The 16802-nt window shown below is 43.3% G+C and overlaps 1 protein-coding gene across 2 annotated transcripts in view; it reads right to left on the bottom strand.

Moving 5' to 3' along the window:
- FHIP1A (FHF complex subunit HOOK interacting protein 1A) overlaps positions 1–16802 on the bottom strand; it is a 146015-nt gene that overhangs the window by 87205 nt on the left and 42008 nt on the right. For both annotated transcript variants that reach the window (XM_069978682.1, XM_069978683.1), the window contains exon 2: positions 12821–12865. The gene's annotated coding sequence lies outside the window, so the exon portion shown is untranslated. The remainder of the gene's footprint in view (positions 1–12820; positions 12866–16802) is intronic.

The raw sequence follows: 16802 nt of genomic DNA, 5'->3' as shown, positions 1-16802 counted from the left end.
TTCTCTAAGCACTGCTACAGCTACCTCTCCTCTCCTTCTCTAAGCACTGCTACAGCTACCTCTCCTCTACTTCTCTAAGCACTGCTACAACTACCTCTCCTCTCCTTCTCTAAGCACTGCTACAGCTACCTCTCCTCTACTTCTCTAAGCACCTCCTCAAGCACAAGTTCTAGCACTAAAGTCTGTGTCAAAGATTTATCTATTCTGCAAAAGTGTATTGTACTACTGAAGAACTCTGCAGTAAAGCTGCTCTATGTTTACATCACTGGTTTCTGTGGGTGTCATTATCGATAGTCCGGGTGGGTCAGTTACTCAGGACTACCGTGGCAAGAGCCCAAGGTCACCGACCATTTGGGGAATACAGCTAGCCACAACACAAAGCAGGTACTACCATCATACCTGTGTGCTGGACTAGCACTGGCGTCACAACACTAACACCTTCGGCTGAGCTGACACAACCACCAGTAATAACATCACCCGGTGGAGGACCACAAGTAGACTCCAAAAATACCAGAAAAATCAATTCTCCAAAATTTAAAAAAAATTAAATCAAAGATGTAACAATGCCTTCATGGACACTTCCAATACAAGATGAGTTTACCTCTTTGTACTATGGAAAAAACCCATCCAGTATATGATGAGGCCCTAATGCTTTCCGCACTCTATGGCCATGTTCACACACAGTATTTCAGTCTTTTTTCAACCAAAACCAGAATTGGGTTGAAAACAGAGAAACTGTGCAAATCGTTTCATTATTACCTCGCCCTGTCAGTTCCTTTCCTGATTTTGGTTAAAGACTGACGGAAATACTGTGTGTGAACATGACCGGAATGAGTCCGTCTGGGATGTGTCAGCGGGGTCATTCAGCAGGGGACACGGAGGACCCACAGGAGGACACTGGGGGAGTGTGAAAAAGTAGCAGTAAGAGAATAAGATGTTCAGTAGGTTTTCTATAACTGCAGCAATGTATTAAAAGTTTTTTTTTCACACCAGAGTGCCCCTTTAAGTGGATGCAGTTATAGAAGCACCAAGAGAGAATTAGTGTCTGTGAATATTCCGAATTTTTGTGAAATAAACTGTAAACATCAACTTATCAGAAAACGGCAGACGGTCTAATCCACGATAACAATAATACGAGATAAAACCCGAAACAGAAAGAACTTTTCCCGATGATAAATCCAAATCTAGATTGTCCTTAAAGTGTTTCTCTATTAAAGCCAAGCATGTAATACGGAAATCTCCGCACCACCACTGGAATTAAAACATAAAAAGGCGCCATTAGCTGCCGCGGAGAATACAGACAGCAATTATTTAATCCCTTCTTAAAAAATACCGAACATTTAATTGACTTCAACAAAGAGGAAGAAAAAAATTATTTTAAAATTATTTAAATGACAGGAATAAAAAATTATAGTTGCGCAAAACCTTTTCATGAGCTTTCTTGGGGCTCCATAGAAAGAAGCGGCGTCCGCGAGGGATAGGCGTCATAGAAATAAACGAGGAAGGAAATGGACGACTAATGACATTCCTAATTTTGTAATTACTGTAGAAAGACGTTCTCAATAAAGGAAATACATTATCGTAAGGACGTGTTCAGACTGGGCGCAACAACTGTGACGGGATATACAAAAACAGCCAGACAAAAAGCAGAATAATGAACGCCAGCGACCGGGATTCTTTCTGTAGACGCCCAGAAATAAATGGGCAATGTTAGCATAACTGAGCGGCCGTTGGCTCTAGTTCAAAAATGCGTCAGCGGCCTAAGGCTGGGTTCACACTACATTATTTTATCTGTTTTTGCAAAAAAATAATGAAAAAACTGAAACATTTGTGTGCATCTGTTTTGATCCGTTTTTCCATTGACTTCCATTATTAAAAAAAGGATCAAAACACGTCTTTTTCTTTTTTTACATAAACGTTTTCGTGTACATAAAAAAACTAATGCGTTTTTAACCTATTTTTAAAATGAATAGGGATGGTCTGAACCTGCCGAGGTTCGGGTTCGTATGAACCCGAACCCTCGGTAATGATTCCCGCTGTCTGCCCGCTCCGTGGAGCGGTCGGATCCAGCGGGAGTAACGCCTGGAAAACAGGGATACAGCCTATGGCTATGGCTGTATCCACCCTCTCCACGGAGCCGCCAGACAGCGGGAATCATTACCGAGGTTCGGACCATCCCTAAAAATGAAGCTACAGTGTCGCGGTTGTGTTTTTTTGTTTTTTTTTTAGAAATTAATAGTCCAGGCGATTTTAAGAAACTTTGTAATTGGGTTTATTAGGTAAATCTGCCATTATCTGCATTTTAAAAGACTTTCCCCATAACCAATAAGAACTGTCTACCTAAACCTAACAATAGGAGAGCAGAATGGCGCAGTGAAAATGCTTGTAGTAAAGTTTGGTTGCCCGGAACTGCCAGGAACTGCCCAGAGCAGGAAAGGTTTTCTATGGGGATTTGCTGCTGCTCTGGACAGTTCCTGACATGGACAGAGGTGGCAGCAGAGAGCACTGTGTCAGACTGAAGAGAATACACCACTTCCTGCAGGACATACAGCAGCTGATAAGTACTGGAAGACGATTTATTTAACTCCTTGTCCTTTGACAAAGTAATGTGACTTATTTCAATGGAAAATACACCTCTTGGACTAAAATGTTGCACTGAAACACATGCACAAAAGATTTTTTCTTTCATCTGTACATGATACTAGATTTACAATTCAGCTGCCTGTAGGTATAAAGTGCTGTTACATAAGGTTATGTGGAGATGTTATAAATGATATATGATACGACCCAGGGCCAGAACTCCATGTATACTCTAATATTTATCAAAGATGAGCGAGTATAGTGTATTTCATGCTATTTCACCCTTAAAGGGGCACTCCGGCAAAAAATCTTTTTCTTTCAAATCAACTGGTTTCTGAAAGTTATATAGATTTGTAATTTACTTCTATTTAAAAAATCTCCAGTCTTCAAGTACTTACTAGCTGCTGTATGTCTTGCAGGAAGTGGTGTATTCTCTCCAGAGGAGACAGCAGAAAGGTCACAGGCTTAAATCATGGTGTGGTGAGCCCCCCGGATGGTGTTATATCGGAGGGACGGCCGGTCACTTGCTAGGTCTTGTAGTGTGAGGCCACTCCTGTGGTGGATGGGCGAGATACAGCCGGATCTTATTATATTGTCACATGACGCCAAGGCCGGGTGGGCACACAGGTGTGATGGCACGCCTTCTTTTAGTGGGTAAGGCCGGTTGTACCCTTTTCCACTGTGGTCAGTGTCCTGCCGGGTTGCTACCGGGTCCCTTGGGATAGTGTAGTCACAGGTGGCCAGAGCGTTGTAATGACCCTCCCGGACAGTAGGACCCCCCACCCACAGATATGGGAGATGTCCCAAGGTTGCGGTGTATACGCTGTGCAGGTGGTGATGAATAATCACAGACTCTGAGATAACGTTGAGCTGCTTTACTACTTGTATATACAGAAGAGCTTTCATATACACTTGACAAAGTTCCAATAGAGGCTTGAACATAGGACGACCAGATGCGTAGGATAAGTGCAGTGTAGGAGATAGTCGTGTCGGTGGAGTTACGCTGAGGTAGAGTAACAGAGAGGAGGATGCTGTGAGAGTCTCAACCCATGTTGTAATGTGCTCTGCCGGGATGTTGGAGGATAAAATAGAATACTTGTAGAGGAAGAACACCTGTGCCTGTGTATTGACCTTGGCTCTAGTCTTCACACCACCTTATGTCCACTAGTGTTGGTCAAACCGTACTAATGGGTGACACAGGCCCCAGACCTTGTTACCTGGGTTAAGCAGAATGCTGAGGATTCCCTGCTGACACCCGCGCTGCGAGATGGAGTTCATAGGCTTACTGCAACTTTGTTTCACCCGGATCAGTTCCTAGCTCTTTGTCTCTATAGTGGATACTGTCCTGCTCTGTGATTTCTCCTTGCAAGGGTTGAGGTTATCTGTTGGCTAGTCCTCTCCTAAGAGGTTTAACGCTGCATAGTGCTTTTTGTGGGTACTTGAAAGAAGGTTGGTAACAGTGTGCTGTCTTGCGTCCTACCCATGCGGGGTACTGGTTAAGACTGAACTTTGGGGACCCGGCAGAGGGCCAGGGCCCTGACAAGACCGCTGTGGAGAGATATCTAGCTTGCGTCCTTCCTCCACACTGTCCCGAACAGAAGCTTTTGCTCCTCCCCCACCCATGGGACTAACTTCTTCTACAGCGTGTAGGGTGCGCTGTGATTGGGTGAAAAGAGTGCAATAGAAGAACAGAGAGGAGAGGTCATAGAAAAGAAGAAATTCTACTGGTCTACAGATTTTGGTAACACATAAACACAATAACCCTTTGTGATCCTTCAGCTGTGCAGCTTCCATACACTAATACACAATACAGCGACATCTAGTGGTCAACTCTTAATACTACTTTCACCATAGTAAGACCACAAAAAGTACAGGCTTTTGTGAAGAGTGTATGTAATAGTAACACCCATAGTGGGACACCAGAATGGCAGGTGCAGGAGCAGGTGTAGAATCCTTCATAAATGTCCCCCTATATGTACAAACTGATGGACTTTTCCCTATTTCAATCTTTTTCTTTTCAATTTGACAAATATTTACCATTGAGTGATGAATTTCCAAACAATCCATGAAATCTATTTACTTTCCTGATTTATCTGTAGACCCTCTGTGTAACAATCACAAAGTAAAAGATGAATTTTTGTATTTTCCATATTCTCCATACAGCTGGGTCCAAATGGGTATTCTTAATGAATCATAGATTTAAGGGACAACATAAAACTGAGTGTGTAGATCCTTCTGAGGTAATCATATATAAAAGAGTCGTCCTATCTGAGGGGAATAACCCAGGGAAGCCACCAGGGCTCAGAAGTAGGTATCTTTGTATTCACTATCTGCACAGTTCCATTGTTTTCATGCTGCCAGGGCTTTTGTATTTACTATCTGCACAGTTCAGTTGTTTTCATGCTGCCAGGGCTTTTGTATTTACTATCTGCACAGTTCAGTTGTTTTCATGCTGCCAGGGCTTTTTTATTCACTATCTGCACAGTTCTGTTGTTTTCATGCTGCCAGGGCTTTTGTTTTCACTATCTGCAAAGTTCTGTTGTTTTCATGGTGCCAGTGCTTTTTTATTCACTATCTGCACAGTTCTGTTGTTTTCATGCTGCCAGGGCTTTTGTTTTCACTATCTGCACAGTTCTGTTGTTTTCATGCTGCCAGGGCTTTTTTATTCACTATCTGCACAGTTCTGTTGTTTTCATGCTGCCAGGGCTTTTGTTTTCACTATCTGCACAGTTCTGTTGTTTTCATGCTGCCAGGGCTTTTGTATTCACTATCTGCACAGTTCCATTGTTTTCATGCTGCCAGGGCTTTTGTATTTACTATCTGCACAGTTCAGTTGTTTTCATGCTGCCAGGGCTTTTGTATTCACTATCTGCACAGTTCTGTTGTTTTTATGCTACCAGGGCTTTGCTGTGGCAAAGATTTTGGATGTAAAATACTATAGTCCACGTGATTCTTGTTTCCTCTCTCAGGCATTGCCTATATTTACTGAATGCTTCTCTATTACAAGGTATATGGCTGACCACTGTAAATGCTTCTGATCTTCACATGCAACATAGATTTACTAGTGAGACACTGATCTGCTACTCACTGACATTGCACCATGCTGCTACCAAGCATGAGAAACACAATCCCTACAATAGGATGCCGGCATGCCCTCCAATCAGTAGCGAAATTTGATGGGGGGCAGAGGGGGCGGCCGCCCCCGGGCCCACTCTGGCAGGGGCCCACTGTGATCTCCAGAGATTATAATTTGACGCCACTGCCCGCCGCTGTCCGCCGCTGCCCGCCGCTGTCCGCCGCCGCCTGCCGCTGTCCGCCGCTGCCCGCCATTGGATGGGTGAGTGCAGCCCCCCCCCTCTGTTACCGGCAGCCCGATGCAGCCCGGCCCCGGAGGCTCACAGCTCCAGCCCCGCGGCGCCTGCATCCCTCTCCTCTCCTGCTCGTCGGCAGACGTGTGACGTCATCCGTTGCTGCCCGCCCGAGCAGGAGGGGAGAGAGATGCAGGCGCCGCGGGTCTGGAGCTGTGAGCCTCCGGGGCCGGGCTGCATCGGGCTGCCGGTAACAGAATATGTAAGCAGCTAACGGCACCGGACCAGAGAGGAACAGAGAGGACTTGCTGGATCCACCAGAGGTGAGTATACTTTTGTTTTTTTGTTTTTTACATGAATGCTCATGTGGGAGCTTCACTTGGGGCCTATAACATGTGGTTACAGAGGGGGTCCTATACTATGTGGGGGCTGTACAGGGGAAAAATGCAATGTGGGGGGCTACAGAGGGATGCTTTTACTGTGTGGGGGGCTTCAGGGGGGGATAATATGTTGTGATTATTCTATGTGGGGGCTGGCTGCACAGGGACCTATACTATGTGGGGGGGGGGCTACACTGGGGGGGGGGGGGGATAATATGTTATGGCTATACTATCGGGGGAGGGAAATATGTGGGGGCTGGCTACACAGTGAGTGACATCCCCGTATACTGTGCATATACTGAGTGACATCCCTGTATACTGTGCATATACTGAGTGACATCCCCCTATACTGTGCATATACTGAGTGACATCCCCCTATACTGTGCATATAGTGAGTGACATCCTCCTATACTGTGCATATAGTGAGTGACATCCCCGTATACTGTGCATATACTGAGTGACATCCCCCTATACTGTGCATATAGTGAGTGACATCCCCGTATACTGTGCATATACTGAGTGACATCCCTGTACACTGTGCATATAGTGAGTGACATCCTCCTATACTGTGCATATAGTGAGTGACATCCCTGTATACTGTGCATATACTGAGTGACATCCCCCTATACTGTGCATATACTGAGTGACATCCCTGTATACTGTGCATATACTGAGTGACATCCCTGTATACTGTGCATATACTGAGTGACATCCCTGTATACTGTGCATATACTGAGTGACATCCCTGTATACTGTGCATATAGTGAGTGACATCCCTGTATACTGTGCATATACTGAGTGACATCCCCGTATACTGTGCATATAGTGAGTGACATCCCTGTATACTGTGCATATACTGAGTGACATCCCTGTATACTGTGCATATAGTGAGTGACATCCCTGTATACTGTGCATATACTGAGTGACATCCCTGTATACTGTGCATATAGTGAGTGACATCCTTGTATACTGTGCATATAGTGACATCCCCGTATACTGTGCATATACTGAGTGACATCCCTGTATGTTGTGACTTTACTATGTGGGGGCTGGCTACACAGGGACCTATACTATTTGGGGGATACAAGAAGGGGGGAATAATATGTTGTGGCTATACTATGCGGGGGCTACAAAGGGGGATATACTATGGGCGCTACACAGGGGGAAGGGCTATACTATGTGGGGGGCCTATATTATGTGGGACTGCACAGGGCATCTATATTATGTGTGGGGGGCTATATGCCTGACTACTATTTGGAGGCACATATTGGGCCTGACTGCTTATGTGGAAGCACAGAGGGGGCACTGTTACTGTGTAAAGCAATGGGGAATATAAGGTTATAATGAGGTATAAGGTTAGGATGATGCTAGAACGTGGAGCCTAAAGTGTTTGTCTCGCAGATTCTGGGGAGACGAGTCATGGCTGGAGAAATCTTCATGATGGGATGAGCCAGATGAAAAGAAAAGGAAAAAACAGACAGCTTTCACTACCAAGAACGTCACTTATGATTCATGTAGGAAGACGCCTCCTGTAAGTCACTGGAAGTAACTGCACAATCATGCATAATCACTTTTTTGGTGCATTCACACGTACAGGATCTGCAGCAGATTTGATATCGGGTTCCGTCATTGATTAATAGAACAGGAAAAGAGTTGTCAGCTCACCCACTCAGTCTTGCTTCACCTGATGTGTGGATCTCCGTGATGTGGAAGCTCGCGGGTACTAATATTGGAGACCGCAGCCCGAATCATCCATGATAAGAAAAAATGTGTTCATCCGCAGCTTCATAAAATTCAATGGCTTTATTCAACGTCACAAAACATAAAATAACAGGTGATTTAAAAGACACGCCGACGCGTTGCAGGGTGAGAACCCCTTAATCATGGGGATGATTAAGGGGTTCTCACCCTGCAACGCGTCGGCGTGTCTTTTAAATCACCTGTTATTTTATGTTTTGTGACGTTGAATAAAGCCATTGAATTTTATGAAGCTGCAGATGAACACATTTTTTCCGTCATTGAGTAACAAAGCTATCTGCAGCATCAAATCTGGTGCATATCCTTTATGTGTGAACACACTCTTAAAGGGGTAGTTCACCCAAAAAATTTTTCTTTCAAATCAACTGCTGCCATGAAGTGCCAGAGATTTGTTAGTTACTTCTATTAAAAAATCTCAAGCCTTCCAGTACTTATCAGCTGCTGTATGCCCAACAGGAAGTTGTATTATTTCCAGTCTGGAGAGCAGGAGATGTTTTCTATGGGGATTTGCTGCTGCTCTGGACATTTCCTGACATGGACAGAGGAGGCAACAGAGAGCACTTTGTCAGACAGGAAAGAAAACACCACTTCGTGCTGGACACACAGCAGCTGATAAGTACTGGAAGACTTAAGATTTTTTAATAGAAGTGAATTACAAATCTCTGGCACTTCATGGCACCAGTTGATTTGAAAGAAATTATTTTTTGGTGGACTGCCCCTTTAAGGTCTGTAGATCCTTTGTATAGCTGGATCTCTACCTCTATTTGGTCACTGCTAGAGATGAGTGACCTTACAGTAAGTTCAGGTTCACATGAACCCAAATTCTCTGAACTTCATCTCTAGTCAATGCTGAGGTAGAATATTGCATTTTATATACTGGTGCTATAAAGGGAATATTATTTATAGACAGTACAGCAGTATTATCCAGTCACTGTATGGTGATGACGGCAGTGGTCATGGTATTATTTGTCCTGTGTATACTCCTTTTATTGGTATTACTTGTGTTCGTGTAGTGGATTTTATTCAGTGACAGTATAGTGGTATTAGTCATGTTGTTGTAATGATGGTAGTGGCCATAGTGTTGAGGTATTATCTGTTACTTGTATACTGTAATAATGGTAGTATCAGTCTCTTTATAATAGATTGGCCAGTAACAGTAATGATGATATTCGCTTCCTGTATACTGGTGTTTTTTGGTAACTATAATAGCTATTTAGAGATATACAGTATTATCATGCATAGAAAATTGTCTTACCAGTGCTAACATTATACAGGAAATGTGTAATATTATTTTACATATCCTAACAAATTTCCCTAGGACCCTACTTATATATATTATCACTGCTGTAACCTGTTGTTGCATAATAGATAGATAGATAGATAGATAGATAGATAGATAGATAGATAGGAGATAGATAGATAGATAGATAGATAGATAGATAGATAGATAGATAGATAGGAGATAGATAGATACAGTAGATAGATAGATAGATAGGAGATAGATAGATAGATAGATAGATAGGAGATAGATAGATACAGTAGATAGATAGATAGATAGATAGATAGATAGATAGATAGAAGATAGATAGATAGATAGATAGGAGATAGATAGATAGGAGATAGATAGATAGATAGATAGATAGATAGATAGATAGATAGATAGATAGATAGGAGATAGATAGATAGATAGATAGATAGGAGATAGATAGGAGATGGATAGATAGATAGATAGATAGATAGATAGATAGATAGATAGATAGATAGATAGATAGATAGATAGATAGGAGATAGATAGGAGATAGATAGATAGATAGATAGATAGGAGATAGATAGATAGGAGATAGATAGATAGGAGATAGATAGGAGATAGATAGATAGATAGGAGATAGATAGATAGATAGATAGATAGATAGATAGGAGATAGATAGATAGATAGATAGATAGATAGATAGGAGATAGATAGATACATAGATAGGAGATAGATAGGAGATAGATAGATAGGAGATAGATAGATAGATAGATAGATAGATAGATAGATAGATAGATAGGAGATAGATAGATAGATAGATAGATAGATAGATAGATAGATAGATAGATAGGAGATAGATAGGAGATAGATAGATAGATAGATAGATAGATAGGAGATAGATAGATAGGAGATAGATAGATAGATAGATAGATAGATAGATAGATAGGAGATAGATAGATAGGAGATAGATAGATAGATAGATAGATAGATAGATAGATAGATAGGAGATAGATAGATAGATAGATAGATAGATAGGAGATAGATAGATAGGAGATAGATAGATAGGAGATAGATAGGAGATAGATAGATAGATAGGAGATAGATAGATAGATAGATAGATAGATAGATAGATAGATAGATAGATAGGAGATAGATAGATAGATAGATAGATAGATAGATAGGAGATAGATAGATACATAGATAGGAGATAGATAGGAGATAGATAGATAGGAGATAGATAGATAGATAGATAGATAGATAGATAGATAGATAGATAGATAGATAGATAGGAGATAGATAGATAGATAGATAGATAGATAGGAGATAGATAGGAGATAGATAGATGGATAGATAGATAGATGATAGATAGATAGGAGATAGATAGATAGATAGATAGATAGATAGATAGATAGATAGGAGATAGATAGATAGATAGGAGATAGATAGATAGATAGATAGATAGATAGATAGATAGATAGATAGATAGGAGATAGATAGGAGATGGATAGACTTGGCACCATTTCTGTAAATAAAAATGAGTTGAAATACAACACAACACGACCTAAGTGTGTTATGGTATGTGGGCTGGAGGGGTGTGAGTGCCAGGGCTGATTTTCAGTCCCAGTCCGGCCCTGCCCCCCCATGTCACTCCGCCGCGGCCGCCGCCATCTTAAGCTGATCGGGTGCACTGAGGTTGCGTATGGCCTCAGCGCACCACTGCTGGTACGTGCGCCGCCCACCTGTCAATCACCTCCGGCGCGGCGCTGTCCCTCTGGGTTCCGTCTCCCGCGCTCGCACCAGGTCAGTCACTTGCTGAACAGCATAGGAGCCGGACGGCCGCCTATGACTGCTGCTGCTGCACACAGAACAGGGGAAGGCCGACCTGGACATGTGGAAAACGGGGTGAGGCTGGACATGTGGAAAACAGAGGTGTGCTGGACATGTGGAAAAGGGGGGGTGGTGCTGGACATGTGGAAAAGGGGGGTGGGGTGCTGGACATGTGGAAAAGGGGGGGAGCTGGAAATGTGGAAAAGGGGGGGTGCTGAACATGTGGAAAAGGGGGGGTGCTGAACATGTGGAAAAGGGGGGGTGGTGCTGGACATGTGGAAAAGGGGGGGTGGTGCTGGACATGTGGAAAAGGGGGGTGGGGTGCTGGACATGTGGAAAAGGGGGGGAGCTGGACATGTGGAAAAGGGGGGGTGCTGAACATGTGGAAAAGGGGGGGTGCTGAACATGTGGAAAAGGGGGGAGCTGGACATGTGGAAACAGGGGGAGCTGGACATGTGGAAACTGGGGGAGCTGAACATGTGTAAACTGGGGGAGCTGGACATGTGGAAACAGGGGGAGCTGGACATGTGGACATAGGGGGAGCTGGACATGTGGAAACTGGGGGAGCTGGACATGTGTAAACTGGGGGAGCTGGACATGTGGACATAGGGGGAGCTGGACATGTGGAAACTGGGGGAGCTGGACATGTGTAAACTGGGGGAGCTGCACATGTGGAAACAGGGGGAGCTGGACATGTGGAAACAGGGGGGGCTGGACATGTGGAAACTGGGGGAGCTGGACATGTGGAAACAGGGGGAGCTGGACATGTGGAAACAGGGGGAGCTGGACATGTGGAAACAGGGGGGGCTGGACATGTGGAAACTGGGGGAGCTGGACATGTGGAAACAGGGGGAGCTGGACATGTGGAAACAGGGGGAGCTGGACATGTGGAAACTGGGGGAGCTGGACATGTGGAAACTGGGGGAGCTGGACATGTGGAAACAGGGGGAGCTGGACATGTGGAAACTGGGGGAGCTGGACATGTGGAAACTGGGGGAGCTGGACATGTGGAAACAGGGGGAGCTGGACATGTGGAAACAGGGGGAGCTGGACATGTGGAAACAGGGGGAGCTGGACATGTGGAAACAGGGGGAGCTGGACATGTGGAAACAGGGGGAGCTGGACATGTGGAAACAGGGGGAGCTGGACATGTGGAAACATGTGGAAAGCAACCGAGCTTCAATACCACACACACACACACACACACACACACACACACACACACACAAGATAAAGACAGGGGTGGTGTTTTTTTTTTTCTAGAAGAGAGCAATCATGTTTTTCTTATCCTGAAGAACCTCTTTCATTTTATGTGTCTATATATGTAAATGTAGAAGCCTCTAACACTGCTCTTTATCTTAATTCACTATGAGTAATGGAGCAGAATATACCCTTTATTATTTAGAAAGCATTGTTGTTAAGTGAGGTTCCCTTTGGGTAACATAATCGGTTGGGGGCCCACTCAGACTTGCTCGCCCCCCCTAGGCTGAACCCCTAGCTACGCCCCTGCCTCCAATACTAAAGGGTTTCCAGCCAGGGTACATGAGGTCTCACAAATAGAGGAAGAACCCTAGGACATGATTGTGGGAATGCTCAGCTGCAGACAATACATTAGGAGACGCCTCTTTTTTACCCGTATGACAGTCTGTAGCGTTCCCTAACTCTATCAGCAGTATCATAGGGGTTTTTAATCCCAGGAACAAACTAAAGTAACTTACCGAGCATACAGAACATTGCATCCATCTGTAGAGTCAGTCAGTTCCCTAGGAAAGAAAAGAAAGAAAAACTTACTAAGAAACAAGTGCAGTTTTATAAACTTACATCACAAGTCCGGAAAATGCCTAAGGGTAAGAGGTGTTCTCACAGGTATATACTGTACATTGGGTGTGTAATCAAAAAAAGATGCCAAGGGATATTGCAATGTACGGCAACGGACCCATTCACTTTAATGGCCAAAACATAGTCCGCCAGGGAAATCAGGAAGTTTGCATTTAGTAAACCAGGCAACTAAGCCTACAGGTATAACAACAATTTTTTTTCACCTGTTTTTTTTTTTTTTTTTTTTTACACGGTTTTATTTTCACTTAATTATTTCACAGTGTATTCACATAACGGTAAGGGAAATGCTGTCATCTACGTCCGCGAGTGGTAGAGCCGCTATCATTTCCACTGTGCCCATGGATAAAGCCGCCTCCAATATAATAGATTGTTTGAACAGTTTCCCGGCATCGGTATCAGTGAGATATATGTGACATATAAAACGGTTCTCAGTTTACCAAACACGTGAACATAATTGAAGGAAAATTCCCGACATTAGTAAGTGCAGCCGAGGCCTTTATGACGCTGAATTATAAGAAGCTAGCCGGCAGTATTCTGCTCCATTCTCATCCTCAGGAGCCTCATTCCCACACGTTCTGCATCTGACACCCGACCGGCTTCATTTACAGAACTAATTAGAACTTGGCTTTGACAGAAACTTCACGCTCTCTCACTTGGCGTTCCTGGTAATGACTTTCCTGTATGGCGGAGTTACTTACCACTTCTTACGGCTAATGCTCGCTCTGTGTGAGATCCTCTAATTTGTTTCCTCTAGTTGGAGGCTGCCAGCATGTGTGAATGGAGTGCAAGCATTCACCGAGAGGGGAGAGGCAAACGCTCAGTGCAACATGCTTATAACTCAGCAATAAAACAACGTCCTCATAGAGATCATGTAAATGGCGCAACAATGCCCTCTAATGCGTATAATGGAATATAATGTGCCGCATGCATCAGAGCTCTCCTGACCGGATCAGCCGCCGGCAGCTCAGGGCTCAGAAGTATAAAAAGAGCTTCATATTGGTTTGTGAAATAAGCAAAACTGACATCATTCAGTTCCCCTTTAAACAAATATTCTAAAAAATTACAAGATTCTATTTTCACATGGAATATCCAGTTTTAGATGATTGTGGGGGGGGGATTATAATTTTTTTATTATTATTGTTTTAGCACAAAGCCGCAACATAAACTATGGAAACAGTGAAGACTTTCTGAATATATTGTATGCAGCGACCGTGCACCGGAAAATAGAAAACTATGCAGGTAAAAAATTGAAAGCGCTGATATCGTGGGAACAATTTAACCTCAATTGTGATGTCTTTTTACATTGATATGACAGTATACTCCACAGAGCAACAAAAAGAAAATCCAGGAAGTGAGCGGCATAAAATACAACAGACTAGAGCGCTATTACCTGACACTGGCTTCAATTATTTAACTAAATAACAGTATTCATTACAGCGACGCTCAGGTTACAACCCTTGTAGATGTCATGACCGCACATATGAGGACTGCGCTTATAAACAGAACAGGCCAAAATAATATATGAAATCTGTCGCTATTATTTTAGTGTATTATCTTTGTGGGCTCCAGAATGGTTTCCAGTTGGCAGCCAGATTCATCAGGTTACAGGCACGGAGACAGAAGTGGCACATGGAGACTGGAACCTGGTCTCCTCTACTGGGTTTGGTTCAAAGCCCACTAGTAGGGCAGCAGTGCGGGTCAGGTCCGTTAGGGTCTTACATACGGTAGATGGGCACTATATACAGGTAAACCACATGGTCCAATTAGTCACTGATGTTATTACCCTTTAAGGTTTGTGAATCCTTTATTGAACACGTAATCCGGAGAATAATATGTAAGTAGAATAGTAGAATGTTCCGGTACGCTGCGGGTTTGGAGATCTCATCTACAGAGGTTCCTGTTGTATCGGCCGTCATGTCCCATATTGTGTTATACTCCAATAATTCAGTCCTGACTGCAAAGAATTAATTTTCCTTCCTGGTAAAAGAGTTAATATTAATGAAAGCTCCAACGTCTTCCCACGCCGGACTCTATAGGTGAGTGGCAGCGGCGGCGGCTTTGGATTGTGGTTTCTTATCTTCTAATACAGACGCTGTTAATTCCCACATAAAATGCTCAACGTATAATAATCCTTCACAGATCCATTTAAGAGAAAAGGCAACGAGAATTATTGATAAAATACACCGATTCCCTTATATTATTATTACATAGAAAGTGTTTATGCCAGCAGGAAACCCCAAGGTAGTAAGCACAGAAGAAAGGAGGGTTACCTGCCGAGTGTGTATGGCTGCCGCCGGGATTTATACTTAGTTATCAGCTGCTGTATGTTCTGCAGGAAGTGGTGTATTCTCTCCAGTCTGACACAGTGCTCTCTGCTGCCACCTCTGTCCATGTCAGGAACTGTCCAGAGCAGGAGAGGTTTTCTATGGGGATTTGCTGCTGCTCTTGACAGTTCCTGACATGGACAGAGGTGGCAGCAGAGAGCACTGTGTCAGACTGGAGAGAATACACCACTTCCTGCAGGACATACAGCAGCTGATAAGTACTGGAAGACTGGAGATTTTTTTTAATACAATTAAATTACAAATCTCTGGCACTTTTTGGCACCAGTTGATTTGAAAGAAAAAAAGGTGAACAATTTCTTTAACCAGACCCAGAAAGCACAGAGCTGCGCTCCCCACCTCCCAGCTTACTGCTCTGTCCTGCTCATTGCAGAAGATGGGCTCCATTGTAAGTCTTCTTTAATGAGATGGATAGAGAAGCCGGGGAGTGAACTGCACAGCAGCGCTCTTCTCTCTGTATGAAGAGGACTGGAGTGTTACACTGCTAATTATCTAAAATCCAATCAAAGTTTAACATGATTACAATGATACAACATATTACAGACATGGGGGGGGGGGGGGGGGGGTGTTCTAAATTATCAGTGGAAGAATTGCACAAAATCTTTGGGCACGTCTTGTTTTTACGCCTTTTTTTGTGTAATGTGCGAGTACAACTTTTTTTATGCAAAGATGGCGCCCACACAAAATCATTGATTAATATGTCATAGTTGTCACACAGAGGGTTGTTGGGTGATTGATACATATAGTCATGTAATTCTGTATAGATAAAAGTCCCACATTATGTATATAAATCCGGCCTCACACTCACTATTCCCATGAGATAGAAGCTTAAAAATGTAACAAAATGCCACTCAAAGAAGAGTATAAAAAATTCAAATATTCCCACACGGCAGCAACTGATCGGCCTTGTAGAAGACAACACATCCCATCCAGAGTCCATCTAACAGCCGGCATTATGTCATAGAATCAATAGACGGTTAGAAATACACACAATAATCTGCAGAAAGGAATCTTACCCCCCCCCCCCCAAAAAAAGAAAAAAAGAAGAAAAACTACCAACAAGTACGTATGAAAAAAATATATTCATAAACCTATTGTTCATTTCATTAAGAATTTAAAATATTTGTTTTATACAATCATAAAAATTATTTTCAAAAGGTCATCCGGGTTATCGGAGTGTACAGTACTTTTATTGTGCCAGATAACCTTTATTAGCCTTATGAAAACTTGTGGGAACTTTATTCCAATACAACATGCTCCCGGAGTCATCCCGGTTTAGTACTTAAAGGGAATATGTCTCTAGGTTTATTCCACCTTCAATGAGGGCAGCATAAATTAGTGACAGAAATGCTGAACAGATCGGTGTATTACTTCCATCATTCTGTTCAGCCGTTCTCCTAATATGCAGGAGAATAGGATTCTTGCCACACCCCTCCCCCCGCCCTCCAGCTGCTGATTGACAGGTGACTGCCTATACACAGCATGGATAGATAACTGCTAATCAGCAGCTGGTGGGTGG

This window comes from Dendropsophus ebraccatus, chromosome 7 (assembly GCF_027789765.1).
Source record: "Dendropsophus ebraccatus isolate aDenEbr1 chromosome 7, aDenEbr1.pat, whole genome shotgun sequence".
Lineage (NCBI taxonomy): Eukaryota > Metazoa > Chordata > Amphibia > Anura > Hylidae > Dendropsophus > Dendropsophus ebraccatus.
Note: the sequence above shows the minus strand (reverse complement) of the source record. Positions and strands in the feature narration are given on the sequence as shown.